At 31.2% G+C, this 17,902-nt stretch overlaps 1 protein-coding gene across 1 annotated transcript in view; it reads left to right on the top strand.

Moving 5' to 3' along the window:
• The first annotated feature begins 521 nt into the window (after positions 1-521).
• The window catches only part of LOC107163126 ((11Z)-hexadec-11-enoyl-CoA conjugase-like), a 54,831-nt gene continuing 37,450 nt past the window's right edge, over positions 522-17,902 (top strand). Inside the window, exon 1 of the mRNA XM_015510382.2 lies at positions 522-800. The gene's annotated coding sequence lies outside the window, so the exon portion shown is untranslated. The remainder of the gene's footprint in view (positions 801-17,902) is intronic.

Below are 17,902 nucleotides of genomic sequence, written 5' to 3' on the forward strand. Positions count from 1 at the left end.
AAACGCATACAAGTATTGGGACAGGTATTAGGTATACGTCATAGGTATACCATAACTTGGGTACGACCACCGTTGAGGTAGGTCTTTCGCGTTTACCGGCCGCAAAAATCCGCCACTCTGTCATCTCCGTCCGTCCGTCGGTCCTTTGGGTTCTCGCGCTCGCCGCCGCTATCGATTGTGTGTGCCGTATGCCGCGTGTGCGTGTATGTGTGTGTGGCGGCGGTGGCGGCGGCGGCCGATCAGATTCTCACCCCGTCCGCGCCGCTAACTGCGTGTACCTCGAGCGCGCGCGCGCGCGCACGCTAGCTCGAACGTTACCGTCACACGTACGTACACGCGGCGGCGGCAGAGGGACCGTCCGAGTCGTTGTGATTATTATCTTTTCACGTTGCGTGCGCGCGCAACACACACACACACACACACACACACACACATTCCACACACGAGCTCACGTACACGTGCACACGCACGCACGCACACCGACGAAGCGGTGACAGAATCAACGGCAGCAAGAGCGGACTACAGCAGCTCGCCGCCGGCGTTCACGTCGACTACCACTACCACCACCAACGTCGCCGCCACAGCCGCCGCTGCCATCGTCACCACCGGCACACTACCACCGTTGGCCACCACGTACACGGTCGTAGACTCATCGCAGGAGCAGTCGCATTCGTTTTCCGTGTGCCCGCTCTCTACCACTATACCGGTTACCGACACTCTCGGCACACGCACCGGCTCCACGTGCGTAACCGCTCGATACGATATCTTCGCATTGACGCACATTAATTTGTTCTTAGACCGTGAGTACCATCAACCCTTATTATTATAATTATAATTATTATTTTTAATGTTATTATCCTCGTTATCGTTGTTATAATATAATTAGGTATACTGACTTGAAATATTCTATCGTAGCATAACATTTAAATGTTACGCGCACAGTTTGTATCAATCGAATCTAAGGTCATTTAACTAATATTTTAGTAGGTAGGTGTTTTTTTTTTTGCATACGTCCGAATGGAACAGGAATAATGAAAACGATTTACGATTTACGGAAACGCGTTCGCGGCAAGCCAACCGGACGGTGGAACAGTCGCGCGTTTATCATACCCACATCGGTACCTATATACCGCATGCCGACCCACACCATAAGCAGCACCTTAATAGCAATATTATTCAAAACGATATTATAATTGTTGATCCTCCTCTAAAATTCCCGCGCGATGGGCAGATATCGTTTTTGCGCGATTCTCAGACGACCGACGGGGTCGAACCGGCGCGATAATCTGATTCTATAAGCGTGCTTGAACGTAGTCTAGTGGTAATCTTATGGTCACGTACTCACGTACCGGCTCGGTACGTGTTGCTGATATATCGCACATGTGTCTTGTATAGATACTATCCTATCACGATCCGTAACGAGCGCCACTCGTTTTGCAAATCTTGAATACTGTAATCATGGACGTACGATAACTAAACACAGAATTTGAGGAGGTGTACCATCTTCGGGGCCTTTCGGATTTTGTGCGAAAAATGTGGTGGGGGGGGGGGGGTTCATCACGCGCGACGGTTGTTCCCGACGCGATCCCCACCGTTTTTGTCGCCGAAAATTTTCGTAAGACCTCTTACACGACGTCATAGGTGTGTGTGTGTGTGTGTGCGCGCGCGCGCGCGCTGGATTGCTACGTTCGAACGGGCGCACGTAATGAGACGCGCGGGACGGTCAGTACCCTATAGGTACCTACCTGCCTGTAACATTATAATCGTTCTCAATAGGTCGTCGCTTTGTCGTTGCGTAAAAATGTCCCATAAAACCGAGTGTCTCTATACCTCTAACCATGTGTGTGTGCACCAACAGGTAAGCCACGGTGGTTGTGTATACCCCCTTCACCTGTATCATAATATTGTGTTCGAATCCGGCGTTGGGTTGTCGAAATACCGCACCCCTTCCTCCCCTTCGATGTGCCCTACTCTATTATGGTGTCTCGGGCAGAAGAGCCGCTGTCTTTTGAAACCCTTAAAACGTTGTGATTGTTTTTTTTTAAAGCTTAAGTACCCACCGTCTCGTGACGTATCATAAATTTTTATCCTATAAACGGAAAGGGTTTAGTAAACTCAAAATTATTTCAAAATAAGTTTTTTGCTGTAGTTTCAAATTAAATTAATAACTTAAGTAGGTACCTACGCTATATTTTATACGTAAAGGTTTAGTTTCACCAACATAATACTATTCCACCCGTCTGTGAAATAATTATTCATCTCGTAATAATATTACCGACAGAAACAGAGCCGTCAGTAACGTAACCAAGGGAGGAGAATAAGTGGACATGGGCGTTATGCCACATATTAGCTATAATATTATAGGTAAATATATAATATAGTTAAGTACCTACTAATATTTTTTTTTGGCTTTATTGGTTTTGTATTTTTGTCGAAAATAAAATGTTATCAGTATTCTGTGGTTTCAATGTCAATTTTTAATAAACCCTATAGCTAGGCACAGTAATCGTAGGGCACAAATTGGCTGATGTGTGGATTAAAAAGAGAATATGCCATACGAATATGAAATAAATAGTGGAGAATATGATGGTTATAAGTTTAAAACCATGACAATGAGATATAATTTTAATGGACTTGTTTATGTTGGCATACATATTTTTAAATATATGTTATAAAATATAATATGTAACAGTAAAAAAAAAATTTATTCTTGAATGTACCCTTCCTTTTCTGAAATTCTGGCTTCACCACCTAGGGCCACGGTTAGAGGTTGTTATAGTTAGCCTCATGTGTATTAAAGTGTATATAATTTATGTACATAAGTATATTGAAGTTAACGTGACATTATTCCATATCGAAACAACATATAATATTTTATACGATTTCTCGGTGTTATAAATTTACAAACGTTGGTAATACTCCTAAAACCCATTGAATGAAATTTTTTTACCTCGAGTTTCAACGGACTGCTGCAGCGTTCTTTAAATGTTTTTTCTTCAAATATAATAACATATGATAAATAATAATATTATATCGCCGCCAGATATGTTTCGAGGCGTTTTGATCACGATTTATTAAGCGTGAGTATACTGATGTTTGTCACGCAAAGGCAAAGCTTAATAAGTTATTCAATATTATATATATGTATTTTCCCAATATATCTGTAAACTATACAAAATTAACTGTAATATTATAAATACTTAATTATTAATCGAATGCTGAAACATTTTAATTTATGTATTAATGTTTTTATTGTTTAAAATCGATCCATCTAAGTTTGGCATTTGAACATAATTTACTTACAACCAACCCATACTTATACCTTTTTGAGTTTTAAATAATTATGAAGACTAGTAATTTCGATCGCCGAGGAGCTTATTAATATTAGCCCAGTCAAGTTATTTCCATCTTTCAAACTAAAATGAACGAGGAGTCATGATTTAATATTTTTCGTTATAGTTTAAATATTAAAAGAACACGCATAACCGATATCGTATACATTTTGGGTTCAAATTGAATTTAGTTTTAACGTCTTTTATTTATACAGCAACGATAAAGCATATTTATAATAAATTTATAATACGTTCAAACAGTACTAAAACACCAATTATTTGTAGTTGCAGCGAGGGAATTTCCAGATACTACGATGTCTGGCGTATTTCTAAGCCTATATAAAGAAAAATATTACTGAAAAAGTGAAATCTGTAGAGTTAGAGTAAAATATATATCATAATGTTCATACAAACGTTTTACGTGTAGATCCACGATCAGCTCTTTTTGGAGTTGTAACAGTTTTGTGGTTTTGGCGTTATTAATTATAATATTAAAATCGGTTTTACAATATCTCATGGAATATAAATTTTACAGAAATTGTTCCGGTTAATTAAACAGTTAAGACTAAAATTGATTACGACTCATAATTTTCTGTAACCAATAAATACTATAAAAAAAAGTTTTTGACCCGATTCACCTCAAATACTCTAATCACCCCGTTTTACGGTAACGTTTCGCATAACACGTGTATATGTGTATAATAATAATTGTGTAAGACATGATGCTTTAAGTGTTATTTGATCGCGTGGCGCGCACACACAAGACACAACAGACGCGTATAGATAACAAATCGCGCGTTCTAAATATAATACATGTTGAATTATATTGTATTTTATCGTTCAGTTATGAATTATGTACAGTAATTTCTTTTGAAAGTGCTGGTGACTGGTGAGTGGCTTTTGGTCGGCGGTAAAATTGATAGTGTAACAAATTTCCCGTGTCAAGAAAATGTGCTCACCGCGCTTATAACCAACACGCTTTTATAGTATTATTGTGCACACGCCCACGATAATACTGTGGAATTACGCTCTATACACTTATCGTGTAAAAGAACGTAAATCTAATCCGCTGGTGTAGTGTAGGTACCTATAAGGCTATAACAATTTTGTCTTGGTTTCGAAGGGATGAAGAGATAAATATTTTAACAAATTCGTAATAAACGGACTCGACTGCAGCAGTAGAATTACTGTTGCATTATGTATGGCATCTGGACCTGGGTTTATTCCGTTGTATCCTATAATGTACATTATTTTTTAAAACAGCTAGTCGGTTGCTGGTCGCACTTACTGTGCGTTGCGTACTCTTAAATTAATAAAATTGTAACACACGATTTTTCGTTCCCTGAAATATCGACTAAATAAAATATTTCATGAGAAATAGTTGAAATTAAATTAAAATTAGGTAGGTAGGTACAAAATATGAATAGTTTCTTCTAAGTGGTGTATTTTCAATTTATTCAATGCATAGGGTTCTTTTTTAAGTTTGCAGAAATTTAATTTAGAAAAGTGCGTATAAAGCACTTGGTATAATTTTAAGAGATTATATTATGTTATTTAAAGCTTAAATTTTGAATAAACAGATTCGTAAGCAAAAAACATTTATTATCTATGTACGTGTTTTAATAGAGATTTTTCACGCTGTCACGTTCCCACAAAATATAACCTTTTTTAATCTCACACACCCTTTTACTATAATATAATAATGAATACATAAAAAAGGTTAAAAGTTTTTGTTGCTTTTTCATTATTTCCTGAACTCAGAATACAATGAGGATATTAAATTTTTGGCTAAATGCTTTTGTACGAGTTAACTTGTGTAAACAATTTCATCATTAAATTAACAAAAAAATGTGATAATTGCATTAAACCGTATTTGGTATTTCGTTACTAAATATGTAAGCTGCAAACGAGTTTATATTTCCAACAAATGAGCTAGTGATCATTATATTCTACGGATGATAAACATTCCGTAGAGACGTTAGGTTTGAGATTCCTCATCAAAAAACATTTTGTATCTACGTATAATATACACAAATATTGGAATTTTATCGACATGCGTGGTGTGTGTATAACGATATTCACTTCGAAAACCTCGGACACCTGTTATTGAAATTTATTTTTGTCTAAATTGAGACAGAGCACGAAATCGTTACCTACACCGTGAAAAGGGCAATCGTTTAGTGAAGTGACTTAAAAAAACAAAATCCGATTTTTTTTCCATTTCCAAACATCGTTATTTGCACGCAACGACGATCGGGTAAATGTCTATTCTAGTTTTATCGTTCTTCATCATCTCAATATTAATGATAATGTATATCCGATTGAGTTTTTTGCGAATGCTATATCTGTACATATCACATCCCTTTTGGATATACATTTCTAATTAACCCAAGAAACTGATCGATGATAATTTATGTTTGTCGCGCCGTATAAAAATATAATATACGGATCAGCGGATTTTAAATTGAATATGATGTAATGCACAAAATAATTAAAGTGCCACACACACACACACACATGCCCGTAATGCGTTATGATGTACAATAATATTTTTCTCATCACTTCCATATAGTTCGATGGTCGCTCCCTCTCCGCTAGTAGTTCAATCATCACGATACTAATGTATGATACATATTATATAACTGCACGAAACAATGTGCATATATTTCTTTCTCTTTCTGTCTCTCTCTTCAGTCTCTCGCCGCGCATGTACACATCATACTATATTGTTTTATCCCGTGATGGATCGGTCGGGTCCTGCAGGATGCTTCAATTAAAAAATAACTCGAACGCGCCAGGACTATACATTGGGTTACACGGGCAGGGTAGGGTGGGGGGGGGGTTAGTGTAGGCGATATGACAGCATCGGCACCACGCTTTTTTGCAGTCATTCAATATCGTATTATATATAGGTCTCCGCTCCACGACTACATTATTATATAATATATATAATATTACAATACAATACCATCGGACTTGCACGTGGAGTTTCGTCTCACCGTCGTAGTCATTGAAACGCGCGTTTGTCAATGTCAAGTACTTGATTCATAATATATACTTGATTATCGAACATTTAATTAATGCATTTAACCTAACATCACCGTGTATACTTTTAAATTTGAATATGTCTTATATATATATATATATTAGGTAGGTATTATAATATACAAATACCTGATATATATGTATCTGTGCATGTATATACCAACAACGTATTACATTTTAGCCGGCAATTGTATCGTGGAGCGATCTTACTTAAAAAAATTATAATATTTTAATATTGATGTATAAAACAATTTTTAGTAAGTGTATAGTCGTTATAAGAGAACACTCCGATTCTGCGCATTTCTCCTCCCCTCCCCCCTTCTACCTCCCCCACCACTTCATGCTGCTATCGAAATAATTTCCCCTGTGGCGGGATGTTACTCTTGCTGCAGGTGTGTCCTCTCGCCGAACAGAATATAGTAAATACTAGCATAACATTTAGCTATATACCTAATGCTACATAATATGGGGAATGGGAATAATTATAACTTCACGACTGCACGAGGTATATGAATATGACGGACGAATCCCTATAAAATGTATAAATAAGAATAAATATATCAGTTAGTTAAAACACAAATTCTTTTCCGCATCAATTCATACTTAGGCCTGGAAATTGGTGCGTAAGTGACGTGTGGTTAAACATTGATTTTTATAGAAAATTAAAAAAAAGAATCAACTCATATGTAGTTTTGTATTAACTTTGAATAAATAATAATTACACGTAAGTCGTCAAAAAAATATAATTTTAAAAATGTTGTAAAAAAAAAAAAACAAGAACAGTAAAATATTAATTTAAATGGTTATAGTTAATTTCGAAAACTACTTCACATGAACGTATACATACAGACATTTTTTTAAAGGTAAAGTCATAATTTATTAAAAAGTTGAAACTTATGCCGACAGCTTATTTGCAGTTATAATCTCATATATTATAGGTACATAATATTATTATCTAATATTTACACTTGTGAATGAACTTATTGTACGTCAATTCTCATTTAATTTTCGCGTAAAACTTTACATAACTTCTCGTGTTTGGCGTACGTATAGAAACTTGGATAACGTTTTTTAGTTCCTCATTCACTGAAGAAAGCACTGCGAGTCTTATATCGCGCATGTATAGTACTAACTACTTACTATTAAACTGAAATGTGTTATTAATTTGTATGATATCATAATATATTACTAGTAATTTAATTTTTTTTTTAATAACTTGACCGTTAGACTTCTTTGAGACGGACGAGTCTTCTTCGGTAACACAATATAATATTTTTTTTAAAATAATTTTTATTCGTTATCGCAGACAGTTCACATTATGATATAATAAAATCATTAAGATAGTCCAAATAGATTCGTTTTTTTCTCTGTGAGCCAAAAAAACAATAGGTACCTATATGTGGTTATGCAAACATTTCATTTTAGGCGGTTCGGCGTGACGCCAGACAATGGAACATTCGATATTTGTGATTGCACTACTTGGTGGCACACGTAAAAAATGAAGTAACTTTTAGTCATTTCATCACGGCTGCAGGGTCAATAAACGCTTCTCTGTTCCGGTTGTTCTGAGTATTACCGTCAGATTTCTATAGAGATGAAAAAAAATTATCCGTATGATTTTCGACGACCGACACATTATATTGTATAGGTATATTTTTTTTTTATTGTCGCACACCGCCCATCGTAGAAATTGTTTTTTTTAAAACTCTATTTGTATTATATTATCATCATCTATCACCGCCGTCCACCTCACATAATAATTTTAATATTTTAATGATTTGACGTATGGCGTGATAAATTCTAAAAATGTACGACACTTGATTATTACAAGATACCTATTCAATAATTGCGTTTAAGTGTAATGTATTATTATTAAATTATATATTGTTTTTAAATCTGTATTTGATTCGGTTATAATAAAATTTTTACGACACTCGTTTGCGTTCTAACATCCATCATTTGGATAATTTAATAGAACCTAATATTATTACATTAAATTTAATAATGACTAATAAGTAATGTCTAACTAATTTGCAGTGAACATATTTTATATTCTTGACAATAGTTACATCGTACATCGCGTTATAAACGAACAAAACTTTCGAAAAGCATTCAAGTTTGAAAACTCGTTAAATTATATTCTTATAGCTATCGTCATACGTTTCGTTGTAAAAGCTATCGGGCGTAAATATTAATTAATTGATGAATCGCTATGAAAATACCACAATAATTTGTTATAAGTACAAAATATAAAAAAAAATGATGATTTTATTGCAAACAATAATGATTCCATATCTTCCCGCCTTCTGTTTACAATAAGATTTTGATTTAAAATGTATGGCAATAATGGCGTATTATACTCGTTATTCGTATATGATATTGTGATTTGTGTCTCATCACTGAACAATAATATTTTTTGTCAATAACATCCATCCGATTCAATTTTCTACTAACAATCCACTTAGATTACTTAACACGTTTGTTTATTTCCGTACAAGGTACAATAATATCGCTGGAAGTAAAACGAGTATGTCCTGTTAACTCAGATATAATAATTTAACAATGTGATATATCCAGTCATTTTAGTAACTATTGTGTATATACAATAACTTCGTGAAAAAATATAGTTAATTATTGATGATTGGACTATTTGAACTACATGACCCAAATAACACTTTTTATTTACATTCGGCCAAGCCAATTTTCGAATTAAAGAAATGTTTAATTATTGTTCGCATTACATATGCGTTGTAAGATAAGCATTAACTAATTTGAGTATGGTCCAAATTCGTAAAGTTTATCAGTGAAAAATAATAATAACATTGACCGCAAATTGAATTATTATTCTGGCACTCATATATTATACTTTTGGTATTAGTTTATATAGAATATGTATATTGTTAAGTTTATATTTTGTGTAAGTGCCATTAAAGTACCTATCAAATTTCCAGCGGTTTAAAGTTTTAGTAAAAGACAACTATGTGTAATGGGGATAATATGTATCTATAGATTCTAGGACGAGAGTTAAAAATATTTCGTTTACCGTAAATAAGGACGCTGGTAATTGAAAACTGATGTATAATATGAAGTATATGTATCGCAAAGAAATATCTGAGTTTAGCTATATAGTGGAAAATAATAATATATTATACCTAATAAAATGTTACCTGCGCATTTTCAAGATAACGTCGTCGTCGTAATACGATACTTCCAGATGGTTCGTATGTACAAGATTTAGTTTTTTACTTCATTTCATGAAGTGTTTGCTTAGATAGTAAAGATAGGCAGTGCGACAATATCTAAAGAGCATTGTTAAAAGAACTCTAGAGGTTAAAAAATACATAAACTAAAACTGTTTAAACTTTTTTGTACTAATACCATAAGATATATCAAGAAAAGTAACTGTATGATCGTGTGGAGGTGCCTTGTATTTTGCTTATTAAAAAAAAGTATTTGATACCGAGTGAGATTTATTTTTAAAATGTATATTGTTTACGCGTTCGTTGGTAAAAAATGGTTATTGATCGTGAGGATAATAAATAAAATTAAGTGATCCGCTTAGGATGATTTTTTTCTTGATTATTATCGATCGCCATGAAAAATGTACGCTCATGCTTTATCTTCAATCCCACCATTTTCTAGTACTCATTATCATTCGTCAACTCGTACTCTCATGACAAAAATTACAAATATATTTTTACGTAAGTACAAAATACAAGTTTGTATACGCAATATGGCCATGTCCTTATCAATCTTTCGTTGTTTATTATTATACCGCAGTACAGTGGCGTACCCAGGATTTTCGAATGGGGGGGGCTAAATCTAAGTATATCGGTATTCGGTACCATAATAAACACAACGTTTATGCTTTGCTTATACTAGGTCATTGTTACTAAAGATAATACGTTGTATTCAATACCGTTTTTTAGAAATATCATGGTTTGTACTTTGTCTTTTTTAATATAAAATGTATTCCAAAACATGGCCAATGGGAGGGGCTGAAGCCCCCTAAGCCCCCCCCCCCCCTGGGTACGCCACTGCCGCAGTATAATAGCGTTTAAGTTTATTTAATACAGTATACAGAATGATTCACATTTAACATACTCACTTCTATTTTATCCCTTTAATAATTTTTTTTTTTAAATTCTGATTTTTAGGATTTTTATTATGTAATAGGAATCAATGTAAGTAAATTTTATTTTAAATTCTTCTGATCTTGATGAATCATCTGTGTAAAAGATAAATCATCAGAAAATAATGAGAACACTTCACATGCTCATGTTGTATTTTCGAGTAATAATTATTGATTAATTAAGCACGACCTTTTTTGTTGATTAATAACTTAATGACATACCACTTGGTTTGCTACTATACCTTTTTTTATTTGATACGTATTTATTAAGGTATTAATAAAATTGTAGGTTTTATACGTAAACGTTTTCTGAAATTGAAATTAGTTTTAGAAATAATGTTATTTTTACGAAATAACCTAACATGGCAATTATAAAAACTATTTAAAACAATAAGCGGGTAAGTTGTGGATGTCGCTCTGCTGTACAGTAGGTTACTGTGATGGATGGGATTAAATTTGAATGCAATGATAGGTATCATTGTATACGAAAAACGATTCTGAACGGAGATGATTTGTCAGTCTAGGATATATTATATTTAAATATTGTCATATATTCTATTTTGAAACAAATATTTGATTTGTCAATTAAGACGCATTTTGCATAAGGCATGGTTAATCAATTAGTGTAGTTATCATGTAGTTATCATAATTCATAATACCTTATATTATCATAGATATATACGAATACCTGGTTTGAGGATAAATCGTTATCATTACACACTTTAAAATTTAAAACTCAAACGCTCAAAACATTTTTCCTATAATGACGCTTCAAATTTTCTCTATAGCTATTTGAAGCAAAACTTATGGAAAACTTAATGTTGAATTTTATAACCTTAGATATAAATACAAACAATATTATGAATTTTGAACTACAAAATAATTTACAAATATTCATGGTTTTGACGAATTTTTGTCAATATTTGAAATTCAAATAATGCTAATAAAAATTTAATTTGAATTTCCGGTTGACATTTTTTTTGTGATAAAGATTGACAAATTTGTAAGGAATCTTGTATTAAATTTTCAAATCTTAGATTTAAAAAGAAAATTTTTTTATGAATTTCTAGCTTATAATAATTTGCGAATTTTAGTGATTTTTACGTATGTTGTCAAAACTAAAATTTGAATGCATGTAAAAAAAATGTGGCTATATATTTCTTTTATTTTTCAACTGCTATTGCAAAACTATATTATGAGCCTTGTATTAAATTCTCAAATCTTAGGTATTGATTTATATAAATGATATAAATAGTGTTGTATTTTTAATCCTTAGTTATGAACGCAAAAAATTTAATGATTTTTCAACTTCAAAATTACTTGCAAATTTTCGCGTTTTCGACAGATTTTGTAAAATTTTGAACTGTAAACGCTTATTAAAAAAAATTGTGACTTACGATTTTTAATTTTTTTTAGCTACAGTAAGAATAACTCATAAGGAACCGTGTATTAAATTTTCAAGTTTTTTTGGTCGCGTTTTTTTCCGACACTTCAAAAAAAAATTCTCAAAAAAATTTAAAATTTCAGTGGTCTATAAATAACTCAAAAAAGTCAAACATTTTTGAAAATTAAACTGTATATAGATAATACTAACATAAACATTTGGTGAAAATTTCAAGTATTTACAGTGATTAGTTTTGGAATTACAACCGTATAAAAAAATCGATTTGGTCGAAAACTGATTTTGCGTAAAAATTCCCGTTTTTCTGTCATTTTTTTTTTGTTTTTCTTGATTTTTTTGAAAACTGTTGGAAAATGTTTACTTTTGACCTCTGTAATGCACCAAGGATATTCACTTTTACATCGGAAACCACCCCCAAAGTTTTAAATTGAAGCATTATTTCGACTAGTTATGCTGTACACAGACACAAATACAAACATAAAAAAAAAAAAAACACACACATCATTGTAAAATCAATACATTCATCTCTTCGTTCAGAATCTAAAACATATAAGTGCCGAGTGTGTGTTTTTCCTATATAACAATAAATTTTTTTTACATTTTAAATTAATTTTTGTTCCCCTAATATCTCATACAAATAAGAAGATTTAACTTAATCTAAAAATGATTATGTTTTTTTTAAAGTTTAATGACGAATTTAACTGTTCATTTTAATTCTGTCTATATTTATACTTTTTTGAGCCAACATTAGAATATTTTATTAGTTCCGAGTGAAAATATTACGATTTAAACTGAAATTATAATAACGAGAATTATTTATTTACAATTCAGATTTCTTGTTATTAGTTTCAGCTTAGCAACTTGTTAAATTATTTATTCCAAGCATTTGGTCTTAACTACAGTAATCAACGTTTATAAAATATTTAATTATTCACTAGTATTTGAACTAATTTATCATGTTTTTTAGTACTATAGATTTATCTGGTTTTCGATCAAATTAACTCTGATTAATTATTATTTTCCTATTGAGTTACACTAATATATTAATAATTTATACTTGAGTAAAATGCTTGGTATATTTTTAGTTTATTTGCAACGAAAAAAAAAATAATTGGAATAATGATTAATTAATATTTTAGTATAATATATTATATATGAAAACCAAACTTATTATAATGAATAAAAAAAATAAATAATATTTGATTTCAATTCTCAATTTTAAGTTGAGCAAACCTATTAATTACTGACATGATGTAAATGATTACTACACTAATTACAACACGGTGTAGATACTTACTACTTTCTATGACAACTAGAAATCTTTGAAGTCAATTGTAAAATGTAATAATACTAATGTTGATTGAATTGTGTAGGAAGAGTGAAAAAAATTGAAGTATATTTATAAAGATTACAGACGTCTTAAGATTTTTAGAAACTAGATAAGGTTAGGTTAGGTAAAAATTAAAGAAATTATGAATAAAATATGTAAATTTAAGAATTTAAACTTAAAATATTGTATACCTAGCTGGAGGTATATAAATCTTTAACTTATATACGCATAGTGTTAAAAAAAATTAATTTAGATCACCGTTGTTTTTATTTTCTCTTCTAGAGAATGGATTAATGCTTGCAGCGAGAGTGTGCTATGGCAATATAAAATGAGAATTAGTATGAGTGATGTAAAAAGGGGAATTTTTTTTTTTCATTCTAGAGGCTCTTGATATCTAAAAACTTGTATTTTTTATTCATTTACGAATAACATGCATTTATGCTAAAAATTTGTAATGTTCGTACTACAATTGGAAGAACGTTATATATATATAATATGCATAATGTTGATGTGATACATAGGTATATTTATATAATGCAAAATGTGTTTTTAATTGTACGTCTCCATCATGCTTTGTTTTTGGAATAAGTTAAAGCATTGTTTTTGGAATAAGTTAAAGCATTGTTTTTTGTTTTACTCTGCATACAGAAAAATGAAACGTAAGCATTGTCAAACGTAAATAGATGAGTGGAAAATCAATAAAATATTAATTAGAACTACTGTTATACAACAGTTACTAAAACAAAAATAATAAATAGTTTACTTTTATAAGATTTTCGTTTGAAACTATTCAACGTTATTCCAACCATTATGAACTATTAGGTTGACATTTTCAGTCATATTTATTCTACAGATTTAAAAAAAAAATGTTTAATTTATTATCTACAAACCTTGGGAAATTTCACAAATCTGAAATTCTTCAAGTCTGAAAAATATAGTATTATATAATATATAATATACATATGATATATGTATTCTAAACTCTTTTAGACTAATGAGCTGTATAACACTTTCAAAAGATTTTTACAGTTACCGATAATTGTTCGAAAAAAATATACTTTGATATACCTACCTATAAAACCGAACCTATAATAATAGTCACTTTAACAATCACTTCAGAATCTAAATCATCAAAATACTAATAGTTTAAAAATGTAGGTAGGTAAGTAATATTATTTAGTATATAGTAACTACTTACTATGTATAATTTAAGTTGCACTTTAAAATATAAATATTGGAAGTGTTAATATATTCAGGAATTTCGTGTATAATCTTGAAGATTTTAATTCATACTAAATATAATATACATAATATTATGAGCCATTATCATTTTTGTAAATAGTATAATGTAGGGATATCGATGTCGAGTAATAAATTTCAGATAAAATAGCACATGATCATAAGCACATGAGGTAGATTATACAATCGATAGTTCTTACTTATTTTTCACTATAATAGTGAGCCACAGTATTACGCTCAAATTTCTAACGTCTATATTCTTAATTGATAACGATAAGTATAATTTATATTGTATTTAAGTGATTCATTATACTTCATTCTTCCATGTATCTATAATATCAATGATTAATATTTTTTTATAATATTTAATTTATTTAATATTCAATTTATTTTTTTATATAATAACGGTCAAATGATATTTTTTATTGTTATTCTAGTTATTAATAAATTATAAAAACATAATAAAATTGGTCTTACGTTGTGTTTTTCTGTAAACTTTTTTTTTTTAGGGTGTCAAAAATGTTCGTCTAACGGCGCCTTTTTTTAGAGTTCTGAATTTCTGATATGGGTAGTACTTTAAAAAAATCATTCTTCAATTTATTCTGCAACAGCGTATAAGGTATAATATACGTCCTGCACGTATTTTCTAAACTATTTTCTCAAACATTTTTGAACAACATTTCAATAACGTGCTTAATGTTTATTTATCATTACTTTAAAATTTAATACTTACGTCAACACTGTCAACACTCAATTATTTTGCACCAAGGTCCGGGGTGATATCTAAACATTGGACATCTGTATCCTGTCTTCCTCTATCTTTAAACTATTCTTTTAACTATGTGGTAACTTTTGTATGCATTTAATATCAAATGTCGTTCGTCAATAATCAATATAGAACCATTATTTTCGTCGTCTCTTAGAGGTCATATCCAAAATAGATTTCTGCGATACACGCTTTATATCATATTTTTATTACATCTACAAATCACGAGAGATTATTTACTTTTTTATACGTATACCTACCTTATGGAAAATGTTCTAAAAACAAAATAATGCAAAATCACATCATTTGACACCACAGGAGGGTGGTGTTGCTGAAGTACAAATTATTTTGCATGCGTCCATGACGTAAATCGATGACCTATCTTATAATATATTTTCTTATTTATCTAACTTAGGGGTACAAATAAATTATTCATAAAACAAATTAGTTCAAGGATCGATTATCTGATATAGTCTCACGTGTAGCTGTTTTTCTTTAGAAAATGATTAATTATATATTTATGTGGCACGACTATCACTAACACGTAAGTATACATTTTATATCATTCCCATGAGAATGGACAAGAATAAAAGTCAAAAAAGTTATCAAGAGACCGCGAAAATATTTATTCGTATAATAATTTATATACTATAAATATAAATATACATTTACATTTTATAGTCACCAGAGTACGCTGTAGTGAGAGCTATAATATTTATAACTCCTTATATTAAAAAACAATAAAGTTTACGCTTATCTTTGACTATATATATATATTATATATGTATATTCTGATAATGTAAGAACTAAAATATAATAAACTTGAAAATCTGATATTTCAAAAAATTTATGGATTTATTGTAGTAGTAAGTACACTCAATAAAGTAAAATGTACGTATTAATTTACGACATAGGTAATAGTTAAAAAATAAATAATATTCCTTTGATTTTATGCATATTATAACAATAATCACGTTATTTGTATTGTTCCTTCAAGTTTTTACAGGATTATGTGCATGTCGAAACTACAAAGTATTGATTGTAAAAGATAAATAAGTACAACAAAAAACTATTTTATCGTTTCATACGACGTGTGTTGCAATATGTAGTGCATTAGACAGAGCGTGAGTTATCTTAGGTCAATGTATCATGCAGCTAATATTGTATTACAAACGTGGCTAACGTGTAATTTAATTTAAAACTAACCCATCCTAACCTAACCTTTTTTATCCATATCAGGCCAACGACAATGCAGGACCTTTAGATCAAATACAGCATATGGTACGATATAGGTAGAACCTGTTTATTTTAACCATCACTCTATTATGGACTTGTCGCGTGCCATCGTTTGTTTTATCTAAAAATATGTAGGTACAACGTGCTGGTTATCATCCTGACTTAGTGGATGGAGTTGGTTCACGATTATTATTTTACACCCAAATGGGCTAAGGCTTGCTAAGTGGTTCACATTTGACCAGACTAATCAAAAAGATTCCATGTTCGCGTGGTCAGGTTTTAAAACCAGTCGTCTTGGAATTTATAGTACTGTCCAACGACTAAGTAGATATAACCGATCTATGTATGGTCACGTTAGACCTACAATCGTAGAGTTAGAGTATCTTTTCCACACCCAGCCTATATCGTTGTTCTTCACTTTTGATTGGTTGATTTTACTCTAGTACTTTATGTATTATGTATGTATGTGAATGTAAAGACAGCCAATTCTGAAATTGAAAACTACGATATAGGTGAAGTAGAAAATTAATATCTAAGCGTGATTTGTGTATCAAACGAATTGTGTTCATTCATAACTACATTTTTAACATATATAGTATGTACAGTAATCCCTCGTTATCCGCAAAGATTACGTTCCAGCAAACCTGCGCAGATAACGAAACCGCAGATAATGTGACCATAAATCAATGTAAAAAAGGAGGTTATGTTAAATTTTTTTAATTTTAAAAATGAATTAATAATTTTTTAATCCATACAACTAATTTATTTATTATCTATTTGTTGATATTTTACATTGATCGAGAAGCCATTAAAAAATATTTTCACTTCTAAATTTATTAAACACTGCTGTACACGTGTCATGCACAAATAACACCTTACAACTGAGCAGTTGACGATTATTAATCGTGCATGTGTAGGCAACCTTTTTTGGTTTATCTGCAATAAGTATATATATGTATAATATATAATATGTATTATACCTATAGCGATATAACAACAATTATCTACAATTGTCAAAAATAAATTTCTACAGTGTTCGTGTGATAACAGTAAAACGTTATCGCAATCGCAATCGCATTAATAATATGTTATCGTGGACCCAACCGTGGATAATGAGGGATTACTGTATATATATATATATATATATATATATATATATATATATATATACACATATAATATCATGTTTACCGATTTTCTGCCTTCTTATATGCCCGGCATGGGAGATCCGCCAGTCTGGCTTCTCGCACTGTATTTCTTAAACATTGTTTCTGAGAGTAATTAGTTTTGCCCGGGTTGAATCAAACCTAACCCAAATTCCCAACAATTTTTTTTTCATAGAGTCAAAAACTCATAAGCTTACCGAAATAGTTACACTTTACTCTGTTCAACGCGAGAGAATACAATTCTGCGCATCTCC

The sequence above is a fragment of the Diuraphis noxia genome, unplaced genomic scaffold, assembly GCF_037042655.1.
Source record: "Diuraphis noxia isolate RWA-SAM2 unplaced genomic scaffold, SU_Dnox_SAM2 contig0004, whole genome shotgun sequence".
NCBI lineage: Eukaryota > Metazoa > Arthropoda > Insecta > Hemiptera > Aphididae > Diuraphis > Diuraphis noxia.